Source organism: Carassius auratus, chromosome 4 (assembly GCF_003368295.1).
Source record: "Carassius auratus strain Wakin chromosome 4, ASM336829v1, whole genome shotgun sequence".
NCBI classification, from domain to species: Eukaryota; Metazoa; Chordata; class Actinopteri; order Cypriniformes; family Cyprinidae; genus Carassius; species Carassius auratus.
This window is the reverse complement of record NC_039246.1, coordinates 6,291,406-6,304,650: the sequence shown is the minus strand read 5'-3', so window position 1 is coordinate 6,304,650 and position 13,245 is coordinate 6,291,406.

The following is a 13,245-nucleotide window of genomic DNA, read 5'->3' as shown; positions in this document are numbered from 1 at the left end:
CACAAATAGACGTCAGTTTTGCATCGCTGATGTGTTACATTTGATGGCTTCAGTCACGGAAAATGAAAGAAAAATATTTAAAATATTTAAAATATTTAATATATTTAATATGTAGTATACACAGATGAAAGTTTGGTACTTATGAAGTTATGTGCATTTCTTTGAACGAATTCAAACAGGATAAATGTCAAGCCTGTGCCTGAGCCTGTGATTATATTATATTATATTATATGGTTTTTAAAAAAATATTTTAGATTTGATACATTTAAAAGGTGTGCAATATTATTTATATTATATGAATTATGTGTTATATTCTTCAAAAGAAATTGTGGTTTAATTTGCATCGGAGCATTAAAAGTGGTATCCTATTTTAGGTAGGTAGGCTACATGGATTACGCGGGACATTGCTCACTGACGCAGCTCCACTGTCTGTGGTTTGTCTTTATTAAATCAGATTGAGTCGAACTTATTGACCCATGAGACCAACATTTAGCAAGACAGGAAAACATTCATTCTACCTGAAGGAAGATGTATGTTATTGAGCCAATGCTGTTAAATAGAGAGTGAGAGAGAGAGAGAGAGAGAGAGAGAGAGAGAGAGAGAGAGAGAACTAGTCTAGGGCTATTCTTAAACTTGGAGCTCACTTTATTGAAATCCAAACACCAGAAACGTTATGCATTTATGAATAATGAAATGTTATGAAAAGTATGCATTTTATTTATTCACATGCTGTATGGATGAAATTATATTTTATTTCACAATTTTAAGTTCCGTTGTTTTAAAAAAAATGCTTTATTGGCTAACGTTTCTATAATTCTATACGGTTCTATAATTTACACAATTCTATAAAATTCTGATTTACTCAGGCCGATGGCATTTTTTAATGACATTTTATTATTTATTTATTTTTGAATAATTGTAGCCTACATAAATAGATGATGCAAAACAAATATTTGGATTGTCCCTTATTTTTTATCTTATTTTCTTAAAGAATAAACACATATTTTCTAACAAGAAAAAAACAACATATTACTAATTCATAAAGAAATAATTTAAGCAGTTAAAACCTATTTTTAAACTTGAATTTAAATACTATTAAACTAACTTTAAAATCTCAAGGAGTTTATAAATTAAAAAGAATAAAGTGTCACAGTGCATGTTAAATAGCCTAAATGAACTTGTGTTAACAATATAATTAGAACTAACAATATAATTCGATTTTTTAAAATGAATAACTCCTGTATAAAATGGGACAACCTTTATATCAAACATTTTTTAATTGTCCACAGCTGACCATCGTGGGAGGCTGATCTTTGCCAGAGCACATGAAATGAATATGATGAGCAAAGTCATTTTCAGATGCAATGAAAAAAAAAAATCCTGGATAGCCTAGATTAGGCCCATGCAAGCTAGAGCTGTAATCGGGCCTTAAAAGTTAGGCCCGACAGGACCCAAGCCCGACAGGTTTCGGCCCGAGCCTGACAAGTACATTTTGATTGACAGCTTTTTTAAAGCCTGAACCCGTTTACAGCCCGACATTATTCAAATGTGCACATGCACACAGCTCTTTTGCCTTTTGTCAACAATGAGTAATTTATTCATGTTTTAACATAATTTATTAATAACTAACGTAGACTACACCACTTGGAAGTTGGAATAAAGAAATAAAATAAGTCCTCTGTAACATCTTAACATCTCAGCACTCTAAATAGACATAGGCTCATTTAGACCAACGCACCAATAAAACCGAGTCTTTTTAACTAATTAAATTAAGATAAATTTTAAATTAAGATGGGTATTTGGCAATAACGAAATTAAGATAAAGGCTCCGGATTTGCTTCACCAGTAGCAGCTGACATTTAATAAAAGAATAATGCCAACATTAGCGTATATACTCTGTCCACATTATGCGTCATGTATAGGTTGCATTTTAACGGATTAATCACCTATTTTCATTTGCTGCATGTTTTTTTTATTTTTTATTTTATATCATGTTCATGTAAAAGTTGCATTTTATTACATTTAGAAATAATAATGGCTGGCTTAATAATAAGTTATAATGTACCAACAGGATATATTTAGCTCCCTTCACTTTACAACAAATCTTTTAAATTTAACAAATATATCAGAACAAAACAATAATTAAAAATATATAATTCTAATGGATAAATATAATCACATTATATAATAATATAGGCTTAGCTATAAGAAAAAACAAATAATAATCATTTAAAGCTAAGCATAAGGTTGGGCTTTCTTATTCTCTCACTCGGGAGAAATCTGTTTCCATATTCGTAATGTTGCCCATTTGCAGCTTAACTATTATTCATGAGGTAAAATAGGCTTTGTAGTTCACGCGTGTTCGATGGAAAAAAATCATAATTAACAATATGTAGAGTAAATTGACTGTGTCACGCTAATATGGAGGACAGGAGGCAAATGCAAGTAAATGATGTTTACTGAAGGGAGGTTATGATGAGTGGATGTTGGAGAGTGACGCAGGGACATCGGCGGCAGCACAGACAGGTGAGTGGGTGTTTTGAGTGCTTTGGTAGAGGTGATGGTGGTGATAGATCCGTGAATGAGGGCGGTAATCCAGAAGCGGCCGAAAAGGAAACAGATCATGAGCAGGAACGCTGACGGATGAACAGACATGAACCACGAGGACCTCAAACAACGATCTGACAAGACGATACAAAAGACAGGGCATTAAGTAGGCTGTTGGAATGAGCTGCAGCTGCCGCTGATCAGATGATCAGTGGTAACACCCACATGAAACAATTAACATGACGTAACATGAGGCGAGCAGGAGACTGTGCATTCATGAACCGTGACAGACTGCTGCTAACGCTGAATGTCTGGTGAACGCCTGCTGTTTCCAGTGAATTTGTGCGCGAGACACCCGCGCGATCAAACAGCTGAAATAGAAAATACTCAACTTGGTCACACATAAGGCATAATTCAAAATGCAAAGTGTTAGTAGTTTGAAATAAAAATCAAGAATAATAACAGTTAATAATAATTATTGCTAAATGCTGCAACGTTCCCATTTCGCTTTGCATATGGAACCTGAAGATTTTTTTTTAAACCAAGAATGAACCGAAATGAAAATGAAATGAAAACATCTATTTTTTTATCCATGTATATATATATGCCTTATTATTATTTACTGTTTAATAACAATAGCATGCATATGATCCTTTGTGTAAAGGTCTTCTTTTAATTTTTAATGAGTAGACTGTAGCCTAAGATTATCCTACGTTTTGAAGTTAACTTGAAATTAACTGTTTACAATGTAATAACATAATGTTCTTGTTGTTTTACTTCCTCCTTTTATCTCATTTTACAATTACATTCATTTCGCAATCCGTCCCTTTGTGCCACCTGGTGGTAGTTCCGTGAATGATTTTAACACGCGACTGAATACAGTTACCGTACACACGGCGGTAATGCCCATTTAGGCTGTCCACCTACTGTCCATTCTGACCACATCCAGGCAGAGTGAGAGAGTCGTAAAGAAGTCTTTTGGTCTGGCCAGGCACTTTTGAAACAGCATTAACTGTTGCATCAAGGTATAAGGTCAGTGGAGTCATCTTTCTTAGGTGTTGCATAACTATGCTTACTCCTGTTTCAGTGTACATATGTACAACAAATGGGTCCACTTGAAAGTGTTGTATGTACCCAGGCATTTTGTAAAACTGGAAGTCACATTCTTTCATAATGCTTTGAGTAAGGTACATCTCCATAAACACGTCAGCATGAATTCTAAATAAAGCTAATCGCTTTAAGAACATTTTTATTCAGACTTCGGGTAATGTTTCCTGAAATTAGTTCAGGAATAGGTGTGTTTTTAAGTTTATTGTAGAAGACTTAGCTAACTCCTGCAATTCTCCCTCTTCTGATATTTGATGCTAGTCTGAATTTTCGATCGCTTTTTTGTGTGTGTAATTTTCCCTCTTTGTAGTACTGAGATTTTAACTGGGGTTTCCCACTGGTTCCCTTTTCCTTTTAAAATAGTGTGGCAATGCTGAAGGAAAGGAGGAACATTGGAAATAAGTTTGGCAACACACCCAAAGACAATCCGACTACGCCACCCCGTAAGAAATGGGGAAATAACCAAAAATAAGGAACACAGGTTCGTAGGCTGAAGTAATCCGAGAGAGGCGTGTGAACAATGTACAAAAGACTTTATTCAAATCACCATAATTAGTTAAAACGTTCAATGATAATCAATGTCAATTGTCAGGTCATCAAACACTTTCACAATCAGAGACTCTGTGTACTGGACAAAATAAAAATATCAATTTGAAAATACTCACAACAAAAAAATAAACAACAAAATAATAAAAGACACAGGCCTTCCAGTGGCAGGGGGCAGGCCGGATGGAGTGAAGACCCTATCTGTGGATTCGTGTAACACACACACACACACACACACACACACACACACAGTGAGAGGTGAATCCAAGCAGCACTGCACTCCACACAACTGCACCACCACCTATAATACTCCAAACCAGCCTCCCAGCCCCGGGCCAGCAGTGCCTAGAGTAAACCAAAACAAATTAAATTCAATAATACAGTTGAAATATTTCCATCAAAATAAACAAAAACATTTATGAAGAAACACTATTACAATATCAAACTTAACTATTGAAAGTATACAAAACAGAATACTAATAAACAACGATATAAACAACACTACACAAAATTAAATGAATGCAACAGTCCGAACCGAGCAGGTCCCAGAATCAAAGTTCCCCAACACTAGCTTCGAAACCCTTATCAGGGCACGAGCGATGACACTAATAATGCCCTAGATGTAAACCAGCCCAAAAAAAGCAGGGAAAGAAAAACAGCAGCGCATCCTCCTTTAACGATGGGTATAAACTTCCGCCTTCAAGAAACGCGACGGGAGAGACAGCTCAGCACACCAAGGCAATTCCTCGTACCACACGAAAGTGTATAGTCGCTCACAGCTGAATGAATGAATTAACATGCAGGAAGACTTTTCACTGATTTCATGGCTGACATGCAGTGGACAGCCTGTGACCCAACCGGGCATAAAACACACGTCTGCACCGCCGTACTCCGTATCAGCGGTCCCAGTCGTGACGCACGCCAAAGCAATCTAACTCCAGCCTTAAAATACCATCAGCTCCACCTCCAATAGGCTATGGTGGGTGACAATCATGCACCAGTGAGCCAATGAAACTGAACTACGTCACCCACCTTGCCACACTAGTATTTCACACTGCATGAAGCAAATGAACAAACTGCAGTAATATTTAAATAAGGGCTATTAATTTTGCGGCTCTGATGATTTTTAATATACTGGCTCTTGAAAGCAAGAGTACAACAGAGATTTTTCTGTCTGAAACTGTTGTACAATACATGGGTCCATGGTTGCCTCAGTTAAACCATGCAGTGGAACAATTTTTTGCCATTTCTTCCTGTTCACTGTGATTGTGAATTTCTTGGAAACCACTGGCAACATTCTCCATAGTTTTTTGATCCATGTTTTTCCATGTTCAAGTTGTGCTTCTCTCTGTAAAGACACATGTTGTTCTTCTTCTGCCTCATCTCTGTCTGATATTTCCTCTGCATCTGTGACTACTTCGTCTACAACAATACTCTGCAAAGACACGTTACGGTGTTCTTCTTCCTCATCTTTGTCTGATATTTCCTCTGCATCTGTGACTGCTTCGTCTACAACAATACTCTGCAAAGACACGTTACGGTGTTCTTCTTCCTCATCTTTGTCTGATATTTCATCTGCATCTGTGACTACTTCGTCTACAACAATACTCTGCAAAGACACGTTGAGGTGTTCTTCTTCTGCCTCATCTTTGTCTGATATTTCATCTGCATCTGTGACTACTTCGTCTACAACAATACTCTGCAAAGACACGTTGAAGTGTTCTTCTTCCTCATCTTTGTCTGATATTTCCTCTGCATCTGTGACTACTTCGTTTACAACAATACTCTGGAAAGACACGTTGAGGTGTTCTTCTTCCTCATCTTTGTCTGATATTCCCTCTGCATCTGTGACTACTTCGTCTACAACAATACTCTGCAAAGACACGTTGAAGTGTTCTTCTTCCTCATCTTTGTCTGATATTTCCTCTGCATCTGTGACTACTTGGTCTACAACAATACTCTGCAAAGACACGTTGAGGTGTTCTTCTTCTGCCTCATCTTTGTCTGATATTCCCTCTGCATATGTGACTACTTCGTCTTCAACAATACTCTGCAAAGACACGTTACGGTGTTCTTCTTCTGCCTCATCTTTGTCTGATATTCCCTCTGCATATGTGACTACTTCGTCTACAACAATACTCTGCAAAGACACGTTGAGGTGTTCTTCTTCTTCCTCATCTTTGTCTGATATTCCCTCTGCATATGTGACTACTTCGTCTACAACAATACTCTGCAAAGACACGTTGAGGTGTTCTTCTTCTTCCTCATCTTTGTCTGATATTCCCTCTGCATATGTGACTACTTCGTCTACAACAATACTCTGCAAAGACACGTTGAGGTGTTCTTCTTCTTCCTCATCTTTGTCTGATATTCCCTCTGCATATGTGACTACTTCGTCTACAACAATACTCTGCAAAGACACGTTGAGGTGTTCTTCTTCTGCCTCATCTTTGTCTGATATTCCCTCTGCATCTGTGACTACTTCGTCTACAACAATACTCTGCAAAGACACGTTACGGTGTTCTTCTTCCTCATCTTTGTCTGATATTTCATGTGCATCTGTGACTACTTCATCTACAACAATACTCTGCAAAGACACGTTGAGGTGTTCTTCTTCTTCCTCATCTTTGTCTGATATTTCCTCTGCATCTGTGACTACTTCGTCTACAACAATACTCTGCAAAGACACGTTACGGTGTTCTTCTTCCTCATCTTTGTCTGATATTCCCTCTGCATATGTGACTGCTTCGTCTACAACAATACTCTGCAAAGACACGTTGAGGTGTTCTTCTTCTGCCTCATCTTTGTCTGATATTCCCTCTGCATCTGTGACTACTTCGTCTACAACAATACTCTGCAAAGACACGTTACGGTGTTCTTCTTCCTCATCTTTGTCTGATATTTCATCTGCATCTGTGACTACTTCATCTACAACAATACTCTGCAAAGACACGTTGAGGTGTTCTTCTTCTTCCTCATCTTTGTCTGATATTTCCTCTGCATCTGTGACTACTTCATCTACAACAATACTCTGCAAAGACACGTTGAGGTGTTCTTCTTCTTCCTCATCTTTGTCTGATATTTCATCTGCATCTGTGACTGCTTCGTCTACAACAATACTCTGCAAAGACACGTTGAGGTGTTCTTCTTCTTCCTCATCTTTGTCTGATATTCCCTCTGCATATGTGACTGCTTCGTCTACAACAATACTCTGCAAAGACACGTTGAGGTGTTCTTCTTCTTCCTCATCTTTGTCTGATATTCCCTCTGCATATGTGACTGCTTCGTCTACAACAATACTCTGCAAAGACACGTTACGGTGTTATTCTTCTTCCTCATCTTTGTCTGATATTCCCTCTGCATATGTGACTGCTTCTTCTACTTTAACTACTTTTAACTGTAATGACACATTCTTCTGTTCATCTTTTGCCTAATTTTTCTCATCTGATTCTGGTTCAATATTACGAATCATGCTCAGATGCAGGTTTTCTGTTACATTGTCTTTACTACATACCTCTACATGTTTCTCTTTTTCAGTCGTTTCTGTCTTTTCCTGGTGTTTACTAAGCAAATCCCTTACTCCATTTCGATTTCTGGTCCACATTACCCATAGCCAATGACGGTTTTTGTTATGATCTTGGCCAAACAGAGTCGGGGATAGTTCAGACCAGATTTCTGAGGAATAACTTGTATTTCTCTTTGAAATGTCAACACTTTTCATTGTTCTGACCAAAGCATCCATTCCACCAGCCACCGCACTCAAGTCTTTCCTCTGAACTCTCTGTCCTCTTTTTACTCTACCCATTTTGTTTCAAACTGCCTATGAAAGTTAGGAAAAAGGTGAACAGACAAAGGTTTTATTTTTCTTTAAGATACAACCAGTTTTGTATCTCTGTCAGTTTTATAATCTTTTGGCAAAACAACTAATAGGCCCTATCTATGTAAACCCACTGTACTGTGGCTTAGCACAGCATATAAAGCCATAGTAACTAGTGCTTTAAACAAACAACACTAAAACAGGCCTTTACATTGATTTAATTTATTCATTAAATGTATTACAAATTAATTAATTGTAAATTAATTGTTGAGAACTTAGCAAAATTATTGTTACTGATTTATTTAGATACCACAGAAAATCTGTTTAAAATTAATATTGTATGTTAAAGTCAATACATACACATACGCAAACACATTTGCTTTCAAATTGTCAATGCAGGTATGTCTTTCTAAAATAAAGTTTGAAATTCCACAATGTCATTACTAATTATAAAATGTATTTTTAAAGGGGGGGGGGGGGGGGGGGGGTGGGTGAAATGCTATTTCATGCATACTGAGTTTTTTACACTGTTAAAGAGTTGGATTCCCATGTTAAACATGGACAAAGTTTCAAAAATTAAGTTGTACGTTTGAAGGAGTATTTCTGTTCCAAAAATACTCCTTCCGGTTTGTCACAAGGTTCGGAAAGTTTTTTTTCGAGTATGGCTCTGTGTGACGTTAGATGGAGCGGAATTTCCTTATTTGGGTCCTAAGGCACTTTTGCTGGAAAAAGAAGAAGTGTCACAAAAGAAGTGTGTTTTTGGTTGCCAGGGCAAGACAACCCTGCACAGATTACCAAAAAAAAAAACAGCATTAAGGGACCAGTGGATGGAGTTTATTTTTACAGGGCATCAAGTTGTGCAAGTGTTTTTGTTTGTTCCCTGCATTTCGAAGATGCTTGTTTTACAAACAAGGCCCAGTTTGACGCCGGATTTGCGTATCGTTTATTTCTTAAGGATAATGCAATCCCAACGAAAAAGGGTCACGATCGTGTAAAACTGCTTAAAATATCTCTGCCTCCTTGTTAGTGCGTCCCCTCCCATGCCGGAGACCCGGGTTTGAGCCCCGCTCGGAGCGAGTCGTTGCTGCTGCTGCTCTCGTTCAGTTTCAGCCTCGGGATCTGATTCTGGATCATAAATATACGGCTGAATCTGACTGTTAGCCATGGTTTGTTTTGGATGATGGTTTTTCCCTCACGATAATGTCACAGCTTCCAAACGCTCTCAACGCAAAAGCCTACTCGCGCTCCTGATTCTTTAGCTCCGCCCACACGTCACGCCTCCAGCCGCTCGTGTTTTTCCGGGAAAAATCAGTACAGTCAATCTTTCTCTTATGAATATAATAAAACTAAAGACTTTTCGGAGATATGAAGGATGCAGTACTACTCTATAGGTACTCAAGATTAACAGGATATTGAGTGAAAACGAGCATTTCACCCCCCCTTTATTCTGTCATTTCATTTAGTTTTGTCATTTAAAAAAAAAACTATTTTCTGATGGATTATTAGCTCATTTATAAATTATTTTTCAGAATTTCTCTTTGTATTGCTAATGAAAATATAAAAATAAATAATGACTTTTGTCATTTAGTCAATTTTTAGATAAACAGTTTACAGTGTAAGCTCATTTTAAAGCCTATATAAGTAACATAAGTAAATTTGGTGAAACTATAATAAAGCCAAAGTGTGTCACGCAGTAATATTGAAAACGTAGCTTGACGCACTTGAGCATGTTTAGATTTTTCCTGATAAAATTCTAATTTGGCTTATCGAAAGAAATGTTTTAAATAAATACATACATATATAATGGACAGTATCAATTTGTGGCAGCACGATCATTTGAATGCATCTAGTATCCTAGTTTTAATGATGACCTGGGGACCCCTTTCATAACTTGAAAGAAACAAACAAGCATTGTATTATGTAATAAAAGGGTACTTACATCTAACGATGGAACTTCATTTAATAAAAAAATGTCCGAAGTCATATCCGATCTTAGTTACAACAGATTAAAACACCACATTTCTACCACACTTCACCAGCCAATCAGTAGCAACATTCGTCTCTACGTGTAATGATGCTGGTAGAGATTAATTGAAAGTTGCTCCTGATTGGCTACTACTATAGTGACTAAATCTTGTAGGCTAAATCTTGCACACGATTTATAATTAAGTTCCCTCGAATTTATAAATTGTCCTCACGATTAACTAATTCATTCCCTCCATTTGCTAAATTGTGTACATGATTTATAAATAGAGAGAATGAACTAGTAAATTGTCTGCACGTTAGTAAATCGAGGTAACAAATGAGTAAATCGTGAGCACGATTTATTTATTTTTCTTTCATGTCGTGCTGTGCTCCTTACAATTAAAATGTTTGTTTTTTTTTTTTGGAAAAAAATTGTCCTCTCCAAACAATAATACAAATTTTTTTGTATTATTTGAGTGCATACAATTACAATAAAAATAACCAAATAATAAAAAAAATAGAAGAATGAATGAATGAATGAATGAGTGTATGAATAAATTAACTAATGATCGGTTGTCTTGACAGACAAAAACAAGAATACAAATATTTGTTAAAAATTAAAAAAAAAGTCTTAAAAAGAAACCATGGACACAAAAAAATAATTTCAAATTTAATTATTTAATTTTGCATCTTGTGCAAAATCAGAATGAGCTTTATTGCCAAGAATGTTTACAATGCACACACAATCATTTTTTTTGGTGACAGGTGCTTCCAGTGTTGAAAAAGGCAATGCAAAATGGAATATCACACACAACAGTACAAAATGTATGCAATAAATTTAATTTAATACAATACAATATTTACTTGAAAGTTGAAACATAACAGGGTAACACACAGACTATTAACAGTTTTTCCTTTATTAAAATTCATAAAAGTTATGTAAAAACAATTATTTCCATAACCAGTGTTGTAGTATAACCAGCAGAAGAGCAGTGATGTGTGACCTTAATTTGGTGAAAGTACAGTGTGTTACAGTAAAGTTATTAACCATTATGTTCAATAACAGTGAAGTTATTAACTATTTCTCATAATAAAAAATCATAAAAAGTATTTAAAAGCAATTGCTTTCAAAATTAAAGTTGTAGTATAACCAGCAGGAGAGCAGTGATGTATGAACTGAATTTAGTGGAAGTACAGTGTGTTACAGTAAAGTTATTAACTATTATATTCAATAATGGTAGTTATTAACTATTTTTCATAATAAAAAAAAATCATAAAAAATGTGCAAAAGCAATTGCTTGCAAAATGAAAGTTGTAGTATAACCAGTAGGAGAGCAGTGATGTGTGAACTGAATTTGGCAATACTACAGTGCATTACTGTGAAGTTATTGAGTATTTTATTAGTAGCCTTTTTCAATGTTTCGCACTTTGCAGACGGTCCTTTCGGATTTGTCTCTCAGACGCCAGCGCATTGAGATCAATGTTTTTTGTACAGAGCGGAGGAAAGCTTGTTTTCAGGCAAACTCGCTTAAGAAGCTCGTTTACTATACCACTACGAGTGAAAAGAGGCCTAATTCGTGTACTAAAATCATTTTGCTCGCGAGTTATTGATCTGGAAAAGTTGAATCTGTGAATATTTTCCAGTTTTACTGAACTAAGTTATTTATATATTTTGTTGTTGTGTGTCAGTAGAAAATATCAGTTTACATTTCCAAACATTCATTTTGCCGTTGTCAGACTGTTTGTGCATTCAAAATCGCACTAGATTATTATTAAAATTAATGGCAAACTGATATTTCCTTTTGACACACTACAGCAAAATATATAAATAACTGGCTTAAAACCCTTTTTTGGGGTGAAGATACTAATGTGAAGATACTAAGACTTTTGGATAGTACTGTACTTAACAAACAACATTGTTGCTACTTTATAATGAATGAGTTTACAGTAATTCACAGAACTGATTAAAGACAGTGACAGACAGCACTCATCTTAACTAAATATCAAAGTGTGTGATAGAGATACAGTAGAAACATTATGTGTGGTTTTGTATTAAATAATGACCCAGATTGTGAAATACATTTATTACCCTTAGATTAAGGGAAGCACAAATTCTGAAATGAGAGCATCCAAGGTGAAAGCTATGGATTTATTTTAAATATTTGTAATGTTATTCATAGTTTTTTTTTTTTTTTTTGACTGAACCCTACATAAAAGTTATTATTTCTCACTGGCTCATTTACCAAATGGGTGCTTTCTCTTCGTCCTCCACAAATTAAGCTACTGTAGGTAGTTCGGTAGCGAGACGTTTTAATAAATATATATTGCGACGCGATTGACAATGTTGTGATAAGTAGGCTATACCAACTTTGTAACTCGTTACCCCCCAAACACTGGACATAGCAGACGTATGTACCGAATACAAGAAGCTATCAATCAAGAAGGTATCAGGATTATGAGTTATTTTTCATTTTTATTTTTTGATTAATCACTTGGATTAATCATTCATTTTGACAGCACTAATGTTTATTTATTGTAAATAGTCAACCACACAAGAGTAATCGTTACTAAGCCTGCACCAATGTTCTTGTCCATTGCCCTCAGATTCCTGCAGCTAAGCTTGGATGTACATAAACATTCCATTAAAAGTTATTGATGACATGCCTCTGAAGTTCGACTTTTTCCACTATAACAATACTTATAGGAAACTAGTCTTCATATCTCTAGTTCTTTAATGTATTGCATTGTACTAAAGTGCGTTCATTTTCAATGGACATATATGTGGCTGAAACAGGTAGCCTAGTGCATCCCAAATTTTTCAACATGAATATTTTTATATAACATTATAGTCATGGCCTATGGCCTTTAGAATTTTTTTTTTGAGGACGTGAGGTAGAGCACAACAGGCCCCATAGCGTGGGCCTAAGCTTTTGTTCTTTACATTACTTTTACTTTTATACTTGAAGTAGTTTTTTAAACCAGTACTTTTACACTTTTACTTGAGTAAAAAGCCTGAGTTGATACTTCAACTTCTACAAAAGTATTTTTAAACCCTAGTATCTATACTTCAACTTGAGTAATGTACGTGAATACTTTTGACACCAGTGCCTGATGAAGGGTATTTGTCATCGGTTGATTGATTGATTAAGTGGTTTATTCTTACAATTATGTTAGATTTGATTGTTTTTAATCTTTGTATATGCTTTCTTTCAAATTTGTGAAGCCATTCCGGCAACAAAATTGCATTAAACCGTGCTATACAG